The 26,479-nt window shown below is 39.7% G+C and overlaps 1 protein-coding gene across 1 annotated transcript in view; it reads left to right on the top strand.

The window, feature by feature from the left end:
• MICALL1 (MICAL like 1) overlaps positions 1-26,479 on the top strand; it is a 977,256-nt gene that overhangs the window by 25,317 nt on the left and 925,460 nt on the right. The window lies entirely within an intron of this gene.

Here is a 26,479-nt window from a genome sequence, read left to right as displayed (position 1 = left end):
AGAGATGCAAGGTAGGAGACATGTAGTACATGTGGTAGGGACAAGGGAGTGGAGTTTTCACAGAACCTGTCGACCAACAGGTTAGCTATGTTCACAGGCTCAGTATATGTGGTATCATTAACTACCAAGTTGGCAAAAGTCTGGGCCTTTCCTTTTAGGTTATGGATGTAACTAAAGAACTCCTTATGGTTGTCCTTGATTGAAAAAGCTAATTGGGATCCATATTTTGTTTGGGAGGACATCACAAGTAGTCTTATTTGCTTATTTAAGGTGAGGAGGGAGTGTTTCCAGTTTAGGGCTCATTCCTTCTTACTCTTAGACAACAGCCTGTTAATGGCAGTTGTCCACCAGGCAAGTTTGCTGTTCCTTGAGGAGCTTGTCTTGGTCCTATCGGGTATGGCCGAGTCAAAATAGTTATACAGATGAGATCCACGCAGTAGAATATCCCTCTTCTGTGGTTCCTGGGACTTCCACAGGTGAGTACAGACAACACCACTGCTGTGATGTGGCACATAAACAGGGAGGCACCAAGTCTGAAACTCTATGTATGCTGGTTATGGCAGCTTAGAAGATTGCTTTGAAGCATTGTTTAACCCTCCAAGCTTCTAACATTTCATCAGATCAAATTGTACCGGCAGATGAGCTGAACAGGACAAGGACAGACCCTCACAAATGGAATTAAATGAGGGGATCTTCCAGGAATAGATACATTTGTGGGAATATTTCAATAGATGTGCTCACCTCCTTTCAAAACAGACAACTAAACAAATTCTGCACCAGGATTCCTTGTAGTTAGGCCTGGAAAATGGACGAGTTTTCATTCCCATAGTTCTGAATGTTGCTTTATACATTTTATCCTTTTCCACTGATACCCAGGGTAATTCTGAAAATTGAGAAGGACTCCCCAAAACTCATTGTGGTGACTCCCTTCTAGCCCAGGAAACAGTAGTTCTCCCTTCATATAGACCAGGCTGAGTACAATTACTACAAGCTTTCTCAAAAATTGGATCTACTCGCACAAGACTGGGAGTTTGACACATCCCAGTGCGAAACAAGTTCAGCTGACTGCCTGGGTGATTCAGTTTTGATACCTTGTTTCTGCACATCCTCAAAGTACTAAAGGAAGCAATAAATCCTGCTGCTAGGAAATCTTACTTTAGTAAGGTTAACAAAGTTTCCATTTGGTGCCACACTGATAACCAGTGCACAATCCAAAATTGTTTACCTTTGGTTCTTCCATATCTGAGTGAGTTACTGTCTTCTGGTCTGTCTTTCTCTTTTAGCAAAGGGTAGATGTCCGTTATTTTAGCATGTCTGCCCATGGATCCTTCTCTTTCTTATCAGACTTTGCTCAAGCTGTTTTACATAGGGTTTTTTCACAAGCAAGACCACCTAGTAAATGTGTGGCACTTTTGTTAGGATATTTACTTTCTTCCGGAAAAGTTTAATTCTGTCAACTGTTGACTCAGCTCTTCTGTCTGTTTTTGGTTCATTATTTGTTAGATTGTTTTGCTTATTCTGATGTCTGCAATAGAGTATTGGAGTTGCAAGCTCTCAGGGTGGGTAAACGCTGATTTTCCGTAGATATAGGGATATGTTTAGAGAAAATCCTCCTTGCATGCCATTGGTAGTTTCAGAGTTTTCTTTGGATCTAGCCATCTATCTCTGTGTATTCTTTACAGAAATTTATAACCAGGGAGAAAGGATTCCGTATACTCTGGACATGCCAAGATGCAACACTGGTATTATCTTGTCAGAACCAAGACCTTTTGGAAAGCTGGAACAGGTGTAAACTTCCTGTGAAGAAAGAGAACAATCTGTGTCACTTCAGAAAATTACCAGGTGGTTATTCCTTGGTATGTTTTCTTGTTGTTCCCAACATAATACAACATTTCCTGGCAGAATCAAGAGACATTCTACTTGAGCCATATGTTTTTCTATGGCATACCGGAATGGGGTGGACTCTAGAAGCATTCTGTATGCAGCTACTTGGTGTCCTGTATCTATACTTTTACAAAGCATTGCAAATTGGATGTTTTCTCCAGGTCTAGGACAGGTTTAGCTATGACCATATTCCAGGGGCTCCTGGATCCTAATTCATCCTCCTCCCTGGATGGATAAGCTATAATATACCCAAAATAGCAGCAGAGAGAATGGTGAATATAGTACAGTTGTGTATGTTGCACTTGACGTAGCAACAGATTTTCGAATTCCTCTCTGCTAAATTAGCTGCATCCTCCTACCATTCCTATTTTTGTAGTTACTTTTTGAGGTAAAAGTTGTGTGCATGCAACCTTTTTGGGGGTTTCAGGGCAAATGGGCTGGCTACCTTTTGAAGTCAAGAAAGTCCTGAAGAAATTGGCACCCAGGCTGCTGTTTTCTCCCTGTGGATCTTATGATACACAGCAGCCTGGGGGCATGTGTGGAGGGAGTCAGAGATTTTTCAAGACTGGCTGGCCGTTATGTCCTAGGCAGGATATAACCCAAGTAAATTTAGGCCACTGCATCAGTGAAGAATTTGAACATCTACTGTTATGGTTAGTTCAACTTACCCAACTGTACTTTTCAAGTCACTGAACGTTGGGGATAAAGGGAGCATTTTCTTTCTTTTGAGTTTGTGCAATCTTGAAGTCATTTTGTGTTGACTTGCATGCATTTGGGGATACTGGTCTACTTCACTTCACCGAAATTCTATTTCACTGAGACCAAATCACCTAAAGTTCACAACGCTCAAAACTTCATTTCATTGACATCTTACAATGCTACATTTCACAAGACTAAATGGGAAACCATAGACAAACTCACAAAACTAAAGCCTAGCTCTTTCCACAACTTAACTATGTATTTATCCTCAACAGAAACCAGACAATAGAAAACCAAACTAAGTGGGGGGGCTACACTCCCCACACCCCTCAACATGGGGGGCTCTGCCCCCCACACCCCCCTATATATACTAACTCCAAGTCACACATAAAGGCATATACCTTTTACTTGCCTCACAGTACTCTACACACTGCCACATCAAGTCTATAGCTTATTCAGTGAAATGAGATCGGTGAAATGAATTTTGAACTTTAGGTGATTTGCTCTCAGTGAAATCAGATTTTGGTGAAGTGAAGTAGACCCGGGGACACATACTCCACTTGTAGGTGGTACAGGGGGGCATGGCCTTCTGCAGAAGCACATGTGGTTTGTTTGTTAATATCACTATTTTCACTATTTTCATATCATAGATATTAATTTGGAGATGTTTCGGGAACTGATGTTTGTGAAATCTGGTCACTTGTCTTTTATGTTTGCCAGTGCTTGTATTGTTTAATTGTTGTTTCACTTTGTTTTTATGAGTAATTGCAAATTATAAATGTTGTCTTTTTTGTCAGAAATATTATACATTGCAACTCTCTTGAGGATATTTTTGAATGTAAGCAAGTACTTTTTGTAGTCTAAGCCAGGATTAGCTTTTTGTAATCTTGTGAAGTAATAGCAATTCTGACAGGTCAACAAAGACCGAACACTATCAAGTGTAGTACCGTCTTCCATTTGTGCGGCTTGTCCTTGCACAGTGACCAGGGACATCAGGAGATCATCAGAAGGGAATGCACATGGATGGGACCTTCACTGCTGATACCTATGCTGGTTTGCTATATGGTAAAGGGCAGAATTCTGTTGTATATTTGACTGAGCATTGAGTGGGTCATCCGTAGCCTGGACATTACATACATCTGAATTACTCAGTATAATCAAATAGACATTTGTGGAGTAAGATATAAGACATGGATAGATAAAAATTCAGCCACCTACCTATTATGGGGTTACTGAATGCAAATGGCTTGGGTTAAAATACACTTTTGAAATATTACAAGCCATAGGAGCTAGCTGCGTGTTGGATTTAAATGTATTAGTTAGCCTTTCTAATATGCTTTCTTTGAATTTTGTTTATAGAGGTTGCATTACAATACTTGTGCTGCAGGCTGTCTCAGTGCACATGCATGGGTATGTCTCTTCTAGTTTGTAGAGTTGTATTGTGTGTTGAAGTGGCACTTTGAAGTGTTTGTCATATTCCTTGACAAAGGTGTTCAGTTTATCTGCTCTACACAGGAATTTGTGTGGCCATGTAAGTCCACTGTTACAGAGAGTTTGTTGCAGAGTATAAATAGCATGTGAGTTAGAAATAAAATACATTACTTTTTATTTATTTATTTATTTATGTATGTATGTATGTATGTATGTATGTATGCATCCATCCATCCTTTTGATCAGGTTAGTCCCATTAGGCTTATAGCCTTTTTTCAGGGGAAACATGAAGTGGTATTTGTACTGCTTGGGAAAATTTGGATAGGGCAGCTTTCCCTACTCTTTTCTGTAGGTATTGTGGGATCTTTTACATCCTTGTGAGCTTCCACCAAATCAAGCAGATAGGATCTCAGTTTAACCTCTCATCTAAAGGATGACACACTCAGGAGAGTAGCACCCCCCTCCCAATGCTGCACTACAGTGTCAGCAGTCCAATCACCTGGTGTAGGAATAGAACCAGCAGCTGTAGTATAAACCGTAAATGTAATAGGTGAATCAAATTTCAGTTGTGGAATACTGCTGATAAAAGCTTATCTGCATGCAAAAAGCTTGTCTACTGCAAAAAAAAACAGAAAACGAGTTCCTTATTTTACTCCCATGTTGCTGTTCTGCCCATATTAATCTTGTACTAAGAAGTTGCACTTGTGAAATGCTGCCTGCTGTAGAAATGTATTCAAGTCTCTGAAGTGTGCTGCTACTGCTGTTTTGTGCAGGGCTGTAATGGGCATTTACTGTTGGCAGAGGGTAGTAACTCTTAGTACTCCATAAACAACCAATGAATGTATTCAGTTTGGGATGATAAGAGGTTAGAACATGCAAATGAGGTTCTTTAAGTTGTACTTTAAATAGCATCATAGCCAAACTGGCATGTGCTGGAAGCTCTGTGCATAAATGACAGCTTCCCATCATTTGTTCATATTATTCCCTAATTTGAACAATTTCGCTTCTCATTATCATCGGACGGCACAGTGGTAACGTTATCGCCTCGCAACAAGATGTTCTCTGGTTCGATTCTTGGTGCTCCAGTTTCCTTCCACGTTACAACAAAGACATCCATCTGGAGTGTTTCTCCCTGGGCCTCTGTTGAAAATTGGCTCGTTCCAAGTCGGACTTTCCTGGTCAACAAATGTAAAATAAATATGTAAATTGGCCTTTTGCAGCTGCATGCAGTTGACAGTTGTCACTTTATTCTTTTACCTGATGTATATTTGATGAAGGCTTGATTCACTAGCAGATGATGGGCTTTATGTAATGGTCCAGTTATACATATCCATGCCCCATACGGACAGTGGGCTATACGTTTTCTGCTATGCTAATTTATAGTGTTTTGCTGTTTATTATGTAATCCGTTACCTTTAGACTGAAACTATATAACCTTCTGCTGCATGTGTTGCTGTACTGTGAAGTCGTCACCCCTTTATTTTATTTCCCAAACGCACTGTAAAGTGAAGTAAACTAAAAGACCTTGCAAAGATCACAAAGGAGTTGGTATCCTGAAGTAATATGATTCATAAATTGTTACACCAAACCAGCAGTCTAGCTTGCCTTTGTAGAGTTGTTCTAAATATGAGCCAGTCTGTGGAGACAGATATTTTTTATCTGAAAGCATTATAATCATTTCATTGTTTCTAATAAGTTATTGGTTTTAGTTGCTCATTGATTGTACATAAAGGCCACCCTCATGAAACTTTGCTAAATTTTCAGTGCTTGTATCACTTCACTTCTAGTAAGCCCGTAACTGAGTGTAGAATAAGTTTAGCCAGTCTCTTGGGGTAGCTAAGGCTCCTTGCATGTAATCTTTTTGCAAACTTTTCTTTTTTTAATTTGAACTATGTTTTTAGTTGAAGTGGAACTGTAACTAAGCCACTGATTAGACTCCAACATAGTTAAAGTTTGCAGAGCTTCAGTTTCTCTTGAGAAAATCACGCACATATCTTATGTAATTAAGTGACACCTTCTGACTGGTGCTCATAATTCCTTTAAGTGTTCTGTCAGTAGGGGCATGGCCAAGATGCTGATGGAGTCGGAGCAGCTTTCTCTTGCTCTACTATACTATTTTATTCCTTACAGGAAATTTTATTACTAAGTATTTTATGAAAAAAGTATAGGATAATTTATTAAGTTGAAGTGTTCTGAAGGATAATATTAATTTTATATATATTAATATTTTCCTGTCAAACTTTCTTCTTGAAAAGTTCTTCATTATTAATTCAAAATGAGCCATACAAAAGTAAGCTCTCAAGAGTCATCTTTAAAAAAGGAATTGCAATTTGTTCTTACCAGCATACAAGAAATTTCTCTGAAGATCGACAAAATAGGTAACAAAATACAGTTTTTAACGAAAAAATGTTCTAAGCAAATGGAACAAATCCATGAATCCTTGAATCATCAGAGAATTCTAATCTCTGGAATGGCGGAAGATTTAAATGACATGGGAGATTGTCAGAAGAAGAACGTAATATAGAATTTTTACTGAAGCAAAAAACCTGTACTTTTAAATAAAAAGGACCTAGAAAACAGACCTCAGAGAAACAATATCAGAATCTTTGGTTTACCTGAAGGAATAGAGAGATAATATAACAAATATTGAGAGAACATCCTGTTTGCTGCTGCTTCTACAAAGAACTTGACTCCGAGATCTACTATTGTAAGATTATTTTCTAAGCAAGATAAAGAACTAATCTTAAATAAACAACCTGGACAAAGTCTCCTGTCAAGGTACAGGACAAAACAATAAGATTTGACAATGATTATTCTGTTGTGATGTCCAAGAGGAAATGTTTCTTACCATTAATAAAGGAACTGAAAAAAAGACCGATTAAAGTTCACTTGCTGTTTCCAGACAGACTTTAAGATATTTCTCTCGGATGAAACTAAAATCTTTGAGGATTAGACAGTGTAAAATTCCTGAAATCAAATAATGTTTTTGAACAACTAGAGGATATGGAGTGGAGACGGTCTGAAAAAAATAATTGGAAACTGAATGGAAAAAAAAACTAATAGAACAATGACATTATTCATTAAGTACTACTCATCTGCTTATACAGTAATATTTATTCAGTCATAACGTATGTTTTATTAATAGATATGTAATGAAAAAAAGTTGGGATACTTCACTATACTAAAGTAAGGTAAAATTATATATTTTTTCTCTTCACTTCATAAATATAACTTTAAATATGTAAATATATGATCTCTTCTTTTCTGAACTATTCTTTTCCTGTGCAATCTGTCTCTTTTTAATCTAAGGTTGGTATTGATGTTATTTACTTGGTTAAATCATTTGCAGGTTATTTAGTTACCTGTAAGATGTTCGTGACGCTGTCATTTGTGTTATATTTGCGCTTTGTTTGCTTTATTTAAATATTTCATATTAATAATATTCTTACAGCAGTTGGACTTGGTGGTTGTGGGCTGTTGCTTGTCCATGGGAATGATTGCTTTGTTGTTTTTATTTGGCTTTTGGTTTAGTGCTGCGAGTGGTTTTTGTAGTGATCTGTGTCCATTTGTAATTTGTTTTTGTTATGTTTTGTTGTGGTGTTGGACAAATGAGCTGGTATCATTGATTATCTAGCTCATTCTCACAGCTACAGCTATTAACTGCTGAAGGCTATTTTGTTTCTACACTGTTTCAGTTATCAATGTATACATACATACTGCTTTGTCTTTAACTGTTATGTAGACTGCATTTCTCTATCTTGCTATTACTGTATCATACTGTACTACTGTATTAACTTATGCAGCCAGTTTTTATCACTGTTCCTTTTTTTGTTGTTATATAACTAACTTTCTTACTGACTTGCTTTGTACATTGTTGATTAATACATGTTCACTTTGATTGTTTAATACTATTTTATGTATGGAGATTTTCTCCCCGGGCCTCTGCTGAAAATGGGCCTCATGCCCAGTTGGACATTACCCGGTAAGCAAACTAAATAATTTAAACAAAATAATAAATACATTTGTATTGGAAATAAGCTACGGAGTCTGTGTGGGTGCTCGTGCTGAGAAGCTTTAGTTATACTTTTGTCTGCCAGCCTTGTTTGAATGTGTGAGATGTCAGCTCGCGCAAAGCGTTTATAATATGAACAGAGTTCTCTAACCCGGTTTTCTGAAATTGTCTGGTCTGTCTGTTCCCACCAGGGTCATGAGCATTTTGAATAAATAGTTTTCTTTGCTTCCAGTGCTTGTGTGAGAAGCCGAAGTTTAATGCTGAATATCTGCTACCTTTGAACCTGACATTTTACGGCACTGAGAAGCTCAGATCAGTCAGATTTAAAGGTGCAGTAGAATTTTTTTCATTGTATGCTTTAAAACCTTCACAGTTCCTAAGAGTTAGTGTAAATATATAGAGACATCTTATCTTCCTTCCTAAATTAGCCTATAGCATGTAAATTACCTTATTTCATCTAAGCAACTATTCGTATATAATAACAATGCTATGAAAGTAACACAGGGGTGAGACCAGATGGCTTAGTGGTTAAGGTCTTCACCTCCAATGCACAAGGTTCTATCCTGACCTCCGACTAATGCCTGTTTGGAGTTTGCATGTTCTCTCTCTGTCTCCGTGGGGTTTCTCCCATGTCCGAAAAACATACCGAGTGTTTCCATCTCAAACTCACCAATGAATGGAGCTGTGGGCAGCAGCACAGGCTCTACATGGTGCCCAATGGGGGGAAGAGTTGTAAAAAGACCAACCGCTTTGGGCATCTATTGTGGTGTACAGTATCCTCAAGGTAGGAGAACACGGATCACAAACTGGCAGGGCTAGCCACTCGACTGTGTAAAATATGGCTTTAGGTGATTCGGTCATGTTGACTGTCGCCAAAAAAATGGGCATGGGTAGTTACTGGTGATAAGTGGGTTGAGGACCCGGCCTACACTCTGACCCACGCCAGGAACCCATGCTAATGGTGGGAGGGGTATATGTGCCCCTATTGGCCAGTGTGTGCCCGCCGTAACAGCCCTGGGTCAATAGGCTACTGGCTGGTGTCTAGTTGCCCAGCCTGGGTTACCTGGGATAGCTCTGTTGAGTGAAAGCTGGACATAAATCCAACCAAACTGCCAAACATGAACTGAGAATTGCTACGCTTAATGTAGGTTCACTGACAGGACGCAGCTTAGAAGTGGATGACATGATGATACGGAGGAGGCTGGACATCCTATGTATCCAGGAGATGAGATGGAAGGGATCCAGACTCTACTACTCAGGTGGCGGACAGGCTAGAAATGGTGTAGGAATTGTGGTGAGACAGAGGCTTCAGAAGTCAGTGAGGGATATCATCAGAATTAATGACACTCATAGCAATCAGACTCCAGTGTAATGATAGGACAGTATTCATAATCTCAGCTAATGCCCCACAGCAGGGTTGTGATAGTGAGGAAAAGAGTGCATTCAGACAGCAGTTGCAGGACCTACTAGATAAAGCAGGACAACATGAATTGGTGTTGATAATGGGTGACTTAAATGCACATATCGGGACAGACAGAACAGGATATGAGGACTGCTTGGGTCCACATGGGTGGAGCACTAGGAATAAAGAAGGAGAAGCCATTCTAGACTTCTGTCTGGCAAATGGCTTGATAGTAGCCAACACATGGTTCAGAAAGAGAGAGAGTCACAAGATCACATACAAGAGTAGCCAACATGCAACTCGGGTAGACTTCCTCCTAGTAAGGAAAAGGCACTGGGGTAGAATCCATGATTGCAAAGTCATCCCCAGTGAAACAGTCGGTTCACAGCATAAGCCAGTAGTTGCCACAATCAGGTGCAAGCAGTGGTCAGAGAAGGCTCTAAGGTCAACAGAGACCAGGCTGAAGACCTGGAAGTTGACTGGAGAGAAAGTACAGCAGTTCAAGGAATTACTTGGGGCTCTAGCACCCCAAGAAGAGGAGGAAATAGGTGGAGTTGAAGAAGAGTGGCAGCGCCTAATAAACAGCATGTATTAGGACTACAGAAAAGATATGTGGCCGAGCCAGGTATGGAAATAAGGTACATAAGGAAAGCTGGTGGTGGAATGCAGAAGTGCAGGAAGTAATCAAAAGAAAGGAGGAGTGCAGGAAGAAGTGGGAGATTGAAAAGACTGACCAAGCTAGGAAGGACTACTGGTTGGCTAACAAAGAAACTAAGAAAGAAGTTGCAATAGCAAAGGATAGGGCATCAGAGGCACTCTATCAGCTTCTGGAAAGTGACTCAGTAAGGGCCACAAAGAAACTATACCAGGTTGCAAGGCAAAGACAGAAAGATAAAGAAGATAGTCAGACACCCTTCATAAGGGATTCCAGCAACAACCTGCTTACCAGCCCACAGGACATCAAAGGCAGATGGAGTATTTCCAGCAGCTTCTGAATGAAGAAAACCCCACAGAAGCGGTACTGCCCCAGAAACAGCCTACAATGAGAGTAGAAGAGGAGCCCAGCTTAGAAGAAGTAAGAGCAGCACTAAGGAAAATGAAGTCAGGGAAAGCAACAGGCTCAGATGAGGTCACAGCAGATGTGATAAAGATGCTGGGTGAGCTAGGGGAGAAATGGCTCCTGAGGGTACTAATTGCAGTATGGAGAGAAAGGCATATCCCAGATGACTGGAGAATAAGCATACTCGTGCCAGTGTACAAGAACAAAGGGGACATCCACAACTGTGGACAGTACAGAGGCATCAAACTCCTACCACATTGCATGAAAGTTGTGGAGGGGGTGATTGATAAACGGATACGCAGAATAGTAGAATGTAAGATGGGAGATGAACAGTTCGGATTCAGATCAGGATGCAGCACAATTGACCCGATTGTTTGCATTGAGACAGATACTTGAGAAGAAACTAGAGAAGAGGAGAGAGTCAAACTGGGCTTTCCTAGACTTGGAGAAAGCATATGACAAGGTCCCAAGAAAGCTGATCTGGGCAGTACTGTGGTGGTTTGAAGTCCCAGAAAAATTGGTAGAATTAGTACAGGCTATGTACAAGGACCCAGTGACTCAAGTACGAACAGTGTTTGGCCTCACTGAGGGGTTCCCAGTGGGAGTGGGTGTACACCAAGATTCAGCTCTGAGCCCACTGCTGTTCATACTGGTAATGGACTACATCAGCAAACAGGTTGGAGGGGTCAGAGCAACAAAGCTGCTGTATGGAGACAATGTGCCAGTACAGGCAGACTCTGATCTAGAACTTCAGCAAAGGATAGGAGAATGGAATGCAAATCTGAAGGCACATGGGATGAAACTAAGTACAGATAAGACAGTGGTAATGGCAGCAGATTGGGGAAATCAGAAGAAGCTGAGAATAGAGATAGATGGGAAGATTGTGGAACAGGTAAACAGCTTCAAGTATCTGGGAGGGGTGGTTGAGGAGAAGGGCAGTCTGAATGAAGAGGTCAAAGCTAGAATCAGAGGGGATGCAGCCAACTGGCATATCAGGTGTAGTCTATGACAGAAGAATGCCAAAGAAGCTGAAAAGTAAGGTGTACAAGACAGTGGTGCGACCATGACTACTGTATGGTACAGAAACCTGGGCAGTAAAGGCAGAAAAGTTGAAGCTAGAGGTGATGGCAATGAAGTGCCTGAGAAAGGTGGTAGGATGCACACTGCAGGACAGGCGAAGAAATGAGGACATAAGGGCAGAAGCCGAAGTAGCTCCAATTGCAGAAAAGATCAAAGAGAACAGATTACGATGGTATGGGCACATGTGTAGAAAAGCAGAAGACAATCTGGTGAGGGAGATTTGGGACGGACAGGAAGATGGGAAGAGGAAGCGAGGGCATCCAGCAAAGAGGTGTATGGATTGTGTGAAAGATCTGTGACAGTCAGGCATGAGTGTTGAAGAAGGCAGGAGAGTGGCACTGAACCGAGAGAGTTGGCGACAGTTAATACGATACCCCGACCCCATGTAAATGGGAAAAAGGGGGATGATGACGATGATGAAAGTGACAGTAAAAACAGATTTTTTAAATTTGTCACTATTGTCATTTCTTTGTTTTTAAATGAAACAAATGTAATGTAATACTTTACTGCCTTTTGATAGTACATTTAGTTATCACAGAAGTTGTGTATTTTAAGCACTCTGATTTCCATGGATTTTGCCTCATCTTTTTGGCCTTTTCATGAAATTGCAGTTTTCAGATAGATTCTTGGCAAGTAATTGGAGATAGAAGTTGGAAAAGGATGTCCGGCATTTGAGTTGTAGTTACAGTTATGGCCTTCAGAGGGTTTATGCAAATGCAAAGCATATGGTTCGGTCTTCATTCTAGATTTGTAGGAATAGTATTTGGGATATGTCCCTGTTTTTGGGGCTTTGTCCCTCCATTTTTTGTGGTTTGTTCAGATTTCTTCTTATTGGAGGTTGAGAGAGATGCTTGGAAATGAAGCCTGACTGTTTCTGCAGCTGTTGTTAGTACATATTTTGCAAGTAGTCTTATACAAAGATGCTACAGAATTTAAATCAGTACTCCTCAATATTCTTTTTCACCCTGACATTTTCATAAGTAAAAATTAAATTAAGGATTTTAATTACAGAAATGTTTAGATTAAAGAATGTTTGTAAATTATAAGGAGAATGGTACCTACAGTTAAATTTCTCATGCACCTGATTTGAGTCACTATTATGTAGTAGAGAGTAATATTTATTTATTTTTTTTTTGTTTCCTATTAGGTGTCTTAAAACAGTGGGCTTCCAAAGCATTATTCATTAGAATGTGTATGTGGCAGTCCCTTTTAAAACATACTTGCCTCTGAGAATATTTTCAACAGTTTAACAATTGCGTTGCTTTCAGAGATAAAAAAGAGTGAAGTCATTGCAGTGACGTTTTAAGCAATTCCATGACTCTTCTTCTTTTGAAACCAGATCAGAGTGACTCATTAATAAATGATGGCGCCAAACCCTTAACCATTATTGTGTTACATAAAGGAGTTATTTCTTGCTTTTTTTGTCTGACATAGATGTAGACCTTATGGAAAATACCCATTACTTATTTTTTTATGGTTTAGAATTTCCAAAGATTTAGTAGGGTAAAGTAAAACTGTATCCTTTATCTAGACTACAGAGTGATAAGGAACGTTGCATATATGATCATAAGCTCACTCAAGTTGTTATTCTTTTTAAAGTTTGTTATTACTTGATTTACTGTTTGTTGTGACACACTAACCATCTTTGAAGTGTTCCGCGTTCCAGTGTTTGTGAATTTTTGAAGCTGGCCTACCGGTACGTCACTGTATTTTGTTAGATATATAACCTATGGTTGATAAATAGTGTGTAAAACTGATTATATTCTATTTGTTTCTGTCCTTAACTGTATTCCCAAGCAAGTGAATGATATACTTGTTCACTTCTCCAGTCTCTTTACCACAGCTTGTTAGATTATGTTCTTTCACTGGACATAGGCCTCTTGACACAAGAGGTCTGGACTGGACATAGGCCTCTTGACACAAGAGGTCTGGACGGGGGCCCAAAGATACGGACACATTTTAGATATAGTTCTAATGAGCCTGGAAAGTTTCTAGAACAAAATGTGATGATGAGACATTGTTTTGGTGTGGGGCCGCGGCTATGTGGGGAGGGGGTTCAGTCATTCTATGGGAGAATATCCAGATAAGAGATATGGTCCATACGTAAATTTGATTTACAAAAAACTAAATTAAGAAAAAGCACTGAAGCTATGCAGTTACAGTTATAATAGATCAGTGCATATTACTTTAATAGAAATTGCAAAACTTAATTCAGAATGTAAATTACTGTCATTTCTAGATGAAAAAGTTTAATACACTGCTGTTGTTAGATGACTATAGATATGTTATAGCTGTGTAGGACTTGTTTATTAATGACAGTGATGTGGCATCTTTCTAAGTAAACAAAGACTCATTTTGATGAATCCTGATGACATTAAATAAGTTCTGTTTTTTCATGTTATTTTTGAATATCATCAGCTGTGTTGTTATGTAACATTATCACATTATAGCTGAAATAATGGAATGCTAATGGAAATGAAACAAACATTTTTTCTGAATAATATACTACATTAGACAAATTTAATTGTTGCATTACAGTTATATCCAGTAATTGTATGGGGTTGAAATGTGAATAAAACTCTGCTACTTTGCAAGCTTGAATACATTATAATGACAAAAATGAATTTAAATTAATATATATTATATGCAATGAGATTACTAGTTTAACTCATTGAGGAAGTATACACTTTCCATAAAAAATGTATAGTAACTTTCCATAAAAATGTATAGTAGTAGAGTTAAAATATCATATTAGTATCATTAGTCACTAAATCAGTTAACTATTAACTGTCTTCTGATAAAACTGTCTAGAGAGAGTGTTTTGAACTTATATTTTGTTCTGTACTGTAATTAGTAAATATCATTGTTATTTATTATAGCTAGAGAGGAGGCAAGATCTTTCTTTGTTGCTTTTTGAATGGGTAGGTTTGTTTGTTTGGTTCTACCATTCAAACAAAGCGTTTTAGACTCCATGTGGAGATTGAAAGCCTGTGTAAACAAAGGTTTATGTTTAATGAAAGTTAATTTTTCTCTCCAGGTGTCTGCTAATGTTTTTCTTGCATCTATACTCCTCATTCCTTTTAGTAATGGTAGTGAACGTATTATTTCCTATGAGTTGCATTTATTTAAAAAGTGATTCAAAAATTATATATACTTTTTAGAGATTATGAAAAAAATTTTACTATCTAAATCCAGCACTCCAATTTCATGGCTTGCTTCAGTTGTCTATCTTTAAACATTGTTGGCTTAAATAATTGTACAAGAGGGGATTTATGAGACATTTTAATTCCCAGATTTTTTTTTGCAAGAGACTCTCTCTTTTTTATTACAAACTGATATTGACAAACTAAAACATATACAGTTATGTCCAGCTCTCATCATAATCAGAAAAGGAGTGACACTATTCTACACCTGTTCCTAAGATAATGAATGCTTATAAAGATGATAAAGGCTTGTTATGCTCTGTAACCCTAGAAACTAAATGAAAATATACGTTTATCAATTTATATTAGTTTCCTGGCATAGGAATTAGAAGTGTTAAGAAACAAATGGAACAAATTTATGCATATAAGAGGCAGTATTATAATAGCAGGTGACTTTAATTGTGTTTTAAAATATGAAAATTTTAACTTCACTAGGAAGAGAAGAAGATGCACTCCTGCTAAAGAATTAATCAGTTTAATTCAAGTGAGAGAGAAAATTGATTTCTCAGAACAGGATTCTCTTTTTTACACACTACTCTCACAGACATGGGACACGAGCGAGAATTGATAGCGTGTACATATCTACAGATTTAATAAATAGATTAGATAAGGTTAAGATTGTAACATTGTCCACTCTCTGACCATAATGCAGTAACTTTTTAAGTAATTAACGTTAAACCAAAAATCTTAGAAATCCTATAAAATGTATACCTGTTTATATAAATAATTTGAAAGAATTTAAGGAATATTTTCAAAAAGAAACCTGAAAATGTCATACTTAGTAACAGTACACAAGACATATCTATGATATTTATGGGATACTTTAAAGGCTTATTTATATGGCAGAATTATATTTTGGTATATACTTCAAAGTAAAAACAATGAAATAAAGAATTGATAAAATTACAAGAACAAATGGGTAAATTAAAACTTGATAGCCAAATACAGTTAATACAAAACAGATAAATGAACTGGCAAATATCTAGTAATATTAAATCATAAAGCAATGATCAATTTAGAAAGGATCAACATTGCTAATCACTCAGTTAATCCTATGTTTATGCATACATTAGCAATGAGGACTAAAACATACAATAAAACTAAACACATTAAAGAAATATATTCTACTTAAAAAAACAAAAAGTCTCTCTGAACCAGGAGATATTATGAAAGAATTTAGGGAATATTTTAATAAATTGAAGTAATCCAGTAATGGATCCTCAAGAAAGAATAAAAAATTTCATTAAGAAATATACTAAGAAAAAAACTGTAGAGCAAATTAATCTGTTTGATAAACCTATATTCGAATCTGAATTAAAAGCATATATTAAAAAAACGTACAAGGCTACTGGTAATGATGGTATTATTCCTGAAATTTATAAGTTGGTGTCAAAAGATCCTTTGAATATATTACTAAAGGTCTTTAACATGGTTAAAAATTTAGAATGTGTCCCTCCATCTTGGAAATATTCTCTTATTACTCCAGTTTCAAAAACAAAATGTTCATCTTACAGGACAATTTCGTTGTTAAATATTGATTATAAACTTTTTATGTCCATACATGCAGATTGAAACAGTTAATTCCTCTTGTAATTGATATGATCAGATATTTTTATTTTTAATAGAAATTCGTATGATAATATTAAAAGAATAGTGTCCCAGATTGATTTAGCTAATAAAAGAAAATTTAGCTATAGTAAGCCTAGACATTAGTTGTGATTTTGATTTGGTAAATTTGAATTATCTTTCATTAGTACTTGAAGAAAATATTTTTTCTAATCAATTTATACAACTTATTAGTCTTTTATATGTTAATTCTCAGGTATATGTCAAAATATGCTCATTTACTTAAGAATCAATCAAAATCTCCAAAGGAACTAAACAGGGATGCCCACTTTCACCTTTACTGTTTACCTTGGTTATTGAACCATTTGCTAATCTTATAAGATCACACCCAGACATTAAAGGAGTTTTTAAAGATAAAAGTCTGACAGTTAAAGTCCAACTATTTGCAGATAATATTCTTTTGACTTTAAACAACTATAATAGCTCTCTTTCAACTCTTTTAATCTAATGGAGACTTTTCAAAAAATCTGGGCTTACATTCAATGAGAATAAGACAAAAATATTACCTATAAATTATAATGTAAAGGGCATGAGGGAAAACTTTAATAAATACGTAGTTTAAAGAAAAACAGTTAAAGTACTTAGAAATAGTTATTGCTGAAGATGTTAATAATATAATGGGTATCAATTACGAATTTAGCTTGTCATCCATAAAAAAAACCTTATAAATAAGTGGACTAGATACTTTTTTTACTGTGAGAGACTTTCTATAATTAAAATGATTATTCTTCCAAAAATGTTATATTTAGTATAGTCTTTCTTTACCTCCCTCTAAAACCTTTTATAAAAAAAAATTAACCCCCTTTAATTTTAAAATTCTTATGGTACCCGAATAAACCTAGGATAGCGTTAAGTAATCCTACTGGAAATTGGTCTCACGGAGGCATTGGGTTACCAGATTTAGAATGATACTTTTTAGCCTCTATTATTCTCTACTCTCTATTATCAGAACAATAACTTTATGGCCAAATAGTTATAGTTTCTATACTACTAAATGGAAAGACATTTTTTATAGTTTCTATACTACTAAATGGAAAGACATTTTAGGAAACTTCTTGATTCAGTCAGGCATTTTGTGACCTTCTAATCAATATTTTAACCTCAATTCTTTGTACTAGTTGTTATTAAGAGTATTTCATAAATAATCTTAACAGTTAAATCTGCTATTAATATAAATGCTTTAGAAAGCTTCATTTATAAAAACTTAGTGTATAAAGCATGGTTCTTTCTTGTTTTTCCTGTAGTTCTTACTCAAAGTAATATGTTTTATCCTTTAATTTCATCAGTAATGAGTACTTTTAAAAAAAATCTGTTTTATTGGTCTCCTTTATTAAAGAAAGCGTTTATTCCAGACTATCACTACTTTTGCTACTGGCCCCCTCCATTATCCCTCGGTATAAACCTCCTTTCCTGCCTTTGGCACTTTCTATAAATATCTCTCTCTCTGTTATAAAACTGATGTTAAGTTGTCTATCTCGCCTTCATTCTTGCTGGATGGGTTCGGAGCCGACCTCGGCTCCGACTCGGCCACTCTAAAAGCTCGAGAGTTGGTTCCACCGGCTCGAGGCTCCCCTTATATCCCACAATGCTAGGCGAGAGTTACCTCAGATCTCGTTTGCCGCTACAGCATCGAGGTGTTGGTTTTTCTACCGGCTTGTTGGTAAGTGTAATTTTGGTAAAATTAGATCACTTAAACCCTATATTTTTGAGTTTATATATATTTCCCTTAGTGTAGTGGGTTTTTCTACTCCGGTTTTCCGGAAAATCCCAATTTTTTTCCAAAGAACTTTTAAAGTTCTCTCTCGGGCCTTCTGGCTTTTCTCCATCCCCTAGTTGTGTGTGTGTGTTACTCTTGGTAAACTTTAGTTAATTGTTTATTTTTGAGTTTTAAAACTAAATTAGTGTAATCAGTGTGTTTGTTGAGTGTGTGTGATTACACTTTTGTTTAGGATGTCTAAAGACACAAAGGTCTCAGGCTTCAAGAAGTGTGATGCGTGCTGTCAGAAAATGTCTCTGACAGACGGTCACACTTCTTGTTTCTATTGCCTGGGGCCTTTGCACCTGCAGGACTCCTGTGCTGTATGCCACGGCTTCAGCCCCAGGGTCCTGCAGGAAAGAAAAAATAAGTTGATCCTGAGGGGTCTTCTTAAGCCGGAGGATTCCCTTTCTGTCTCTGGGAAGCCCTCTAAGGCTTCTAGGTCCTCTGCTCCAGCAACTGAGCCGAGACCTAAGGTTTCTAAACCTCCGCCTTCATCGGCTCCGGCTGGAGCCGATGAGTCTCAGTCCACAGTTTCTGTGGTTCCCTCGGCTCCGGCTGGAGCCGAGGTAATAGAGGTTCCCGTGTCGGCTCCTTCCAGATCTTCGGAACCGACATCGAGGAAGAGGTCCAGGTCACCGTCCCTTGGCTCCGTTCATTCGGCTCCAGGATCTCCCCTGCTGTCTGAACGGAGCCATAAATCTCATTCCTCTAGGTCATCGAGGCTATCGGATCATGACCTTCAGAGGGTAGTGAGTCGACTTCTTAAGTCCGAGGCACTAGCCCAGATGCTTCAGAGCCCGACTCATCAGTCGATGCCTGCCCTTGTCCATCAATATATTCCTCCTCCGACTCCGTTGAGCTCGGGCCGGGTCGTCGGAACCGAGACTGTGGTAGTGTCGGAGCCGATACAATTGTCTTCGGCTCCATCGCCGGCTCCGATTTCTTCCTTAGAAGAATCTCGGCGCCGGACTTCCATCGTCGGCTCGAGGGGTGAGTGGCATCGGACCCTTGTTCGACCCGCTCTTCCTCTCGGAGCTTCGGCTGGTGAGTTCGGCTCCGACATCGCCTCGGAGCCATCACTGTCGGTGCCAAGGGGGTTCTCAGCTTCTCGGGCGGGGACCTCTGGCTTTGCCTGACAGGGGTGCTTCGAGGTCATGCGGAGTGTGTTAGAGCCTGGCTCTACCCCACAGTCGGCGCCGTCCGCCCCTCCCTCACGGTGCCTCAGGTCAAGTCGACTCACTCCCTCATCCCGGACCGCAGAGAGCCAGCTCCTCAGGAACCCCTGTGGGATCTCATCCTCTTCGAGGCCTCTCCTGACTTGGCAGAAGAGCCCCTCGGAAGAGGAAGTGTAAGAGGAAAAACATTGACTCACCTGAGTCAATCACATCTGATACAGATTTAGATGATTCCGAGGGTTCCCCGTTCCCCTTCTGAAGATGTCTCTTTTGCAGACATTCTAGAGATCCTGAAGCAGAGGGAAATTGGCCAGCCCTTAACCCTTCGGAGGATGAATCTGTATATCTTGAGGCGTTTGGCTCTCGCCCTTCCACCTCCTGGGTGTCCCCCTTTGACCCCTCATGCAGGTGGTTGCTAAAAGGCATGGGCGGCTCCGATTCAGTGGACCCCACTCCCAGGAGACCCTCCAAATTCATAACGGCACCAGCAGACAAGCAGTTCTTGACAAAAGGAGTTTCTGTGGATGCTATGGTGGTAGCTGCTGCCACTAAGAAGGAACTAGCTGATCCTTCAGTACCTGTCCATCCACCTAACAAGGAATCTAGGTCCATGGACAGGTACGGGAAGCGGATGTTTTCGTCAGCGACATTTACTATGCGTTCGCTGAACTACCTGTGCCATTTCACTCGTCTTCAAAGGGACTTGATTAAAGAAGCGAGTGACATGTTGAAGGATCCTACAGCTGCGGGTTTTCAAGATAAAATGAACACTCAGTTGGCTACCCTTAACTCCATAGCCAACTCCTCCATGCGCCTCCTTTCTTATGCGGCTGATGGAGCGAGTAGGGCCGCAGGGACAGGTGTGGCCTTACGTAGGCATGCCTGGATGCGGCTATGCAATTTTGCGGACCCCTTCAAGGCGTCTTTCACTAACTCCCGTTTGATGGATCATCTCTCTTTGGTCCTCAAGTGAAAGAAACCTTGACTAGGTGCGAGACTGATGGCAAGACTCTTTCTGCCGTCGGAGTCCGTTTTTCTACTCCTTCTAGGCCTTACCCCAAAGGCCAGAAAAGTGGGAAAATGTGGTTCCGTAAACAAAATCAAGGGACTTCGCCTGACGCACAAAGTCGTTACCCCGCCAGAGGCAGAGGCGGGAATAACAATAGTAGACGTCGTCCTCGAGGCAGGGGGGCTCCGCAGAACCAGGGCAATCGAGAAGCCTTCTCTGATAAGCCCTTTCAGCATCCCTGAGGTGTTGCCCGGCTGCCCACCTTCGGAGGCAGTCGGGGGAAGGTTGTCAAAAGCCTGGCTATCCCTGACTCAAGACAAATGGGTACAGTCCGTCATTTCCGAAGGCTATTCTATCCCCTTTCTTCGCATTCCGAAACAATCAAAAAAATCTGTTCCAGATGTTCCACCGCACAAAGGGATCTAGCGGTTTTGGAAATTTCAAAACTGCTTGCAAAAAGAGCAATTCAGCCAGTTCCAGCAGACCAGCAAGGATCCGGAATCTACTCAAGGTTCTTTTTAGTTCCAAAGAAAACAGGGGACTGGAGACCAATTTTGGATCTCAGTATCTTGAACAGATCAGTCAAGAAAACAAGATTTCGGATGGTCACGCTGCAGTCCATCCTTCCCCTATTGGGAAAAGGAAACTGGATGTGCTCTATAGACCTTCAGGATGCGTACTATCACATAAAATGAACAGACGCTCCAGAAGATTCCTCCGCTTCAGGCTGGGAACCAGTCATTTTCAATTCAGGGCCCTGCCCTTTGGTCTCACCACTGCCCCGGTGTTTACCAAATGCATGGCAGTGGTAGCTTCTCACCTGAGACGACAAGGATTCCAGGTGTTTCCATATTTGGACGACTGGCTCCTCACAGCTCCCACCAAGCATCTCCTTCTGATGGCCAGGGATTACACTTTTCGCATTTGTCAAAAGTTAGGCATTTCAATAAATTGCGAAAAGTCTGTTTTGTCGCCTTGTCGTACTATTACCTTCATAGGCGCAAATCTAGACACAGTAGACATGTCTGCGAGGCTAACAGATCAGAGAATAACAGACATACACAGACTGGTCTCACTCCTTTTCAACAACAACAGAATCAAAGCCAGGTTAGTTCTGAAAGTGTTGGGAATTATGGCGGCTGCCATACCTCTGCTTCCATTAGCCAGATTCCACATGCGAATCCTTCAATGGATGCTCTTTACACAATGGTCATACCAGCAACTTCCAATGTCCCACACCATTATGATCACGCAGGCGTGCAGAAATCATCTCGTGTGGTGGATGTCTTCCCCTCAGCTCTGGTTGGGAAGACCCTTTGTTCCTCCCCCTCCGGTTGCTACTCTGACAACGGACGCATCCTTGATCGGGTGGGGGGGGCATTATCAGGGCAGGACGGTCCAGGGCACATGGCAACCAGACGAATGCCACTTGCACATAAATGTTCTGGAGATGAGAGCAGTGTTTTTAGCGTTGCAAGCCCTTCAAGACTCTCTCCCCTTGGGAACGATTGCAATCCAGACAGACAATATGTCTGTAGTGTGGTACATCAACAAACAAGGCGGAACCAGGTCCTACCCCCTGTGTCGAGAAGCACTCAGATTGTGGCAATGGGCGATTTCTTCTCAGCGTTTTCTGATAGCAACGCACATCCCCGGGAAGTCCAATCAAATAGCGGACAAATTGAGCAGAGCTATCCTCATGCCTCACGAGTGGTCTCTGAAAGACTCTGTTGTGAGAGAGATTTTTCTCAAGTGGGGTCAGCCTTGCTGCGATCTTTTTGCTACTCCCCAAAACAGCAAGTGCAGACATTATTTCACCCTATTCCCTTTACCAGGCCAACCCAGCAGAGACGCTCTAGTCCAAGTTTGGCCCCGGGGACTTCTGTATGCATTTCCTCCCTTCCCACTAATCTCTCAAGTGATACAGAAAGCTATCGCTCAGAAGGCCTTGTTGATCCTCATTGCTCCTTACTGGCCTCGACAGGTGTGGTTCCCCTTTCTACATCAATTTCTACTGGAGCGACCTTGGCATCTGGACCTAGTTCCAGACCTTTTGATCCATCAATCGGGTCAGTTACATCGCTCCCTCCCTCTCTGAACCTCACTGCTTGGTTCCTCCAGTTCCAACCTTAGCCAGGCTTCCTCAATTATCTCACTCTGTTCGAGATATTTTGATAGCTTCCCATAAATCTTCCACTAGGAAGATTTACTTGAGTAAGTGGAAACGTTTCACATATTGGGCTCAAGGAAGGGACATAGATCCTTTCACTGCTTCCATCCAAATAGTCCTTGATTTTCTAGCTGAACTCTTCCATGCAGGTTCATCCCCTTCTACTCTTAAAGTTCAATTGGCAGCTATCTCTAACTTTCATGTGGGTATTTCTGAGTCTGCCTTAATGTCTCACAAGCTTTGCAAAGCCTTTTTGAAAGGAGTTTTTCTTCTCAGACCTCCTATAAGAAATCCTCCTTCTCCTTGGGACCTAAATTTAGTTCTTACTTCTTTGATTCTACCCCCTTTCGAACCTGCAGCATCCTGTTCTTTAAAATTGCTATCATGGAAGACTCTCTTTCTGGTAGCTATTACTTCAGCTAGAAGAGTCTCAGAACTTCATGCACTCAGCTGTCGACCTCCTTATCTATTGTTCCATAAGGACAGGGTATCCTTACGAACCAACCCGTCCTTTTTGCCTAAGGTAGTCTCGACGTCAAATCTAAATCAAAGCATTGACCTCCCTGTCTTTTTTCCAGAATATTCCAATAGGTCTGAACAAAATTACACTGGCTAGATGTTCATCGTCAGTTGAGGTACTATTTGGATAGAACAAAACAATTCAGAAAATCTGACCAACTGTTTATCTCCTATGCAGAAGGCAGAAAGGGACTTTCAGTTTCAAAGGTATCATTATCTAGATGGCTTACATCTCTGATTACCCTTGTTTATGAGATTAGACACCAAAAGCTGCCTAATAAACCTAAGGCCCATTCTACAAGAGCTTTGGCTACTTCCTTAGCCTTCCAAGACAGACTGCCTATTGACACCATTTGTGCAGCGGCTACTTGGGCTACTCCTCACACTTTCATTTCTCATTATAAGTTGGATTTAGCTTCTAGGCATAGAGCTAACTTTGGTTCCACTGTTCTCAGGAGTCTGTTCCGTTAGGCCACCCGGGACAAGGTGCTAGGGACGCGGTCCCATCCAGCAAGAATGAAGGCGAGATAGACAACATATAGAAGTTATGTTCTTACCATAACGTTCCATGTTAGTTGTCTTCTTCTCGCCTTCTTCTTGCGTCCCACCCTCCTTCCCCCTGGCCTGGACAGACCTAGAGGAGTTGTGATTGTGACCTCTCTTTCTACCACCTCTTTCTTAGACATATGCTGCTTGCATATCTCCTGAATCAGGATGTAGGTCACCCTTCTTTCTCCCTGTTGTTAGAGGTGGACTCTGTTTAGAGTTATTCTGTAACTATTATAAGCTGGGGTTAGCTTACAAACGAGATCTGAGGTAACTCGCGCCTAGCATTGTGGGATATAAGGGGAGCCTCGAGCCAGTGGAACCAACTCTCGAGCTTTTAGAGTGGCCGAGTCGGAGCCGAGGTCGGCTCCGAACCCATCCAGCAAGAAGAAGGCGAGAAGAAGACAACTAACATGGAACGTTATGGTAAGAACATAACTTCTATTTTTACATAACTGTCTCCCCAGCACAGCTATACCTTTGTTCACCTTTTTTTCTCTGCTACTTAGTAACAGAATATGTCTCTTACCTTTCCTATGCCTGTAGAACTCAGTCTCTCTCCATAACTGATTGCCCCTCAGCTGGTCTTGCATTAATAAGCTCCTTTCCCCAGTTAACTCCCTAACACCCACCCCACTTGATCCAGTCCAAATACTCCCCATCAAACTGCCAATACTTTTAACTCTTTCTTCACTGAGACTATACAATCTCTAGCTAGTCAACTTATCTCAGAAAACTCCAGCCTTCCTATCGACTTACCACACTCTTTCTCTAAATTCAAACTACAACCCATCTCTACTTATCTCATCTATAAATTTATTCAAAAACTTAAGCCATGTACTCCATCTGCTGACCAACTTCCTTCCCAATATCTCCAAAAAGCAGCCAAAGTAATTGCCTACTCTATATCTATCCTTATAAATAGGACAATCCAAGAAGGAACCATCCCAGATATTTGGAAAATCTCCCACATTATCCCCTTACATAAAGGTGGGAACTCTAATGATTACTCTAACTATCGGCTAATTGCTCTCTTATCACCCTTAGCAAAAAGTATGGAAAAATGCATTCACCAACAACTTTTACATCATATCTCTCTACATAACTTAATAGCAAACTGTCAACATGGCTTTAGGCCATCACATAGTACCACTACTGCCCTTCTATCCTTCACAGATACCATCAATAGAAACCACAACAAAAACATCCTCTCATCTGCACTCTTTATTGACCTCTCTAAAGCTTTTGACATGGTTAACCATACCCTCTTAATCAATATTCTTGAATCTCTTTGCTTTGATTCTCTGGCCGTTAAATGGTTTAGATCATACCTCAGCAACAGGCAGTCCTCTGGGAAAATCAAATTTCATCCTTTTTACCTGTCACCATTGGGGTCCCTCAGGGCTCCATTCTTGGACCACTTCTTTTCTCATTATTTATTAATTATCTCCATGTAGCAATTCCTCAAGCCACCTGTATTCAATATGCAGATGACTCCACACTAATATGCTCAGCAACCTCTGCATCTGAACTATATTCTCTTACTCAAAATGTTTTCAACACTGTAGAAACATGGTTTACCAAACATTGCCTCCTTCTTAATGCCAAAAAAAACTCCTTCTCTTCACACCCACTGCTAGGTCCTCCCCCTTAGATTTCTCAATCTCTTCAAATAATGGCACTGTTATTTTCCCAGACTCTACCACTAACCTTTTAAGAATAACCATTGACAATAATCTCTCATTTGATTACCATATAAACAACACCATTAAAATAGTCAACCGAAAAATAGGCTCCTTATATAGAATAAAACCTTTTTTAACCTCAACAGCCAGAGCCAAGATCGCTCACTTCCATCTAATCTCAACCCTTCTGTATGCTTCACCTATATTTACCAACCTTAAGAAAACTAACCGTAACAAATTAGCAACTTCCTATAATAACATTGCCAGATTCGCTACTGGCAATCCCTTCAGAACCCACCACTGTTCTAATCTTAGGCAACTAGACTGGCTGGAACTCCAAAACCATCTAATAATCCCCCAACTCATAATTGCCCACAAGATATTTTACCAACCCAGTAATACCCAGATACTCTCAAAACTCTTAATCCCATATAATAATCTGAACTCCCTATGTTCTTCTAGCAAACTCCTTGCTAGCTTAACAAAGTCTAATAATACAGCTGGTGAGACTCTGTTTGTTTACCAACACAGCAGGAAAAAACTGGAACCTGTTACCCAATGAACTAACTCTAATTACATTCTTGCCACTCTTTAAACAAAAACTTAAAAACACCTCCAAATGCACTGGCTATGCCCTTGTAGTAACCCTGACTAACCACACTCTTCACCCCTGTTTCTACCTCTTCTAACCAAATGCTTAGTCTTGTAAATAAGACTGACACTATTTAAACTCTAATCAACTTATTGTTTAAATCCTTCTACCTGATGTGAACTATTGTACATAACTCTTACTGTATTATATTTGTTTTAGCTTTCTTAAGCAATATTTTGTTTACTGCCACTTAAGTGTTTTTATATCTAGAATGTAACAACTACCTGTTTTATTTTTTGTTTATTAATCCTTTATTTACCATGTAACAATATTTTTATACTTTTGTATATCTGTGTGGAGCTTTTCTCCCCAGGCCTCTACTGAAAATGGAAATCTGTCCAGCTAGACTAGCCCCGTCAACAAATGTAAAATAAATAAAATAAAAGGTTTAACTTGGATGAAGATCTATGGTTACATGTTCAAAATTTTATACAATATGTAGAAAGCAGAACTGAAGTTATGCAACCATCTGTGGAAAACAAATCTGTTCCTAAATTTATTGATCTTTTAATTATTATTGTGCAGCAAAAAAATGGAAAAACATATCCAAAATTTATAAAATGATAA

Source organism: Protopterus annectens, chromosome 1.part0 (assembly GCF_019279795.1).
Source record: "Protopterus annectens isolate FY-2018-M chromosome 1.part0, PAN1.0, whole genome shotgun sequence".
In the NCBI taxonomy this organism is placed as follows: Eukaryota; Metazoa; Chordata; order Ceratodontiformes; family Protopteridae; genus Protopterus; species Protopterus annectens.
The sequence above is the reverse complement of the archived record's forward strand: the minus strand, read 5'-3'. Positions and strand labels throughout refer to the sequence as shown.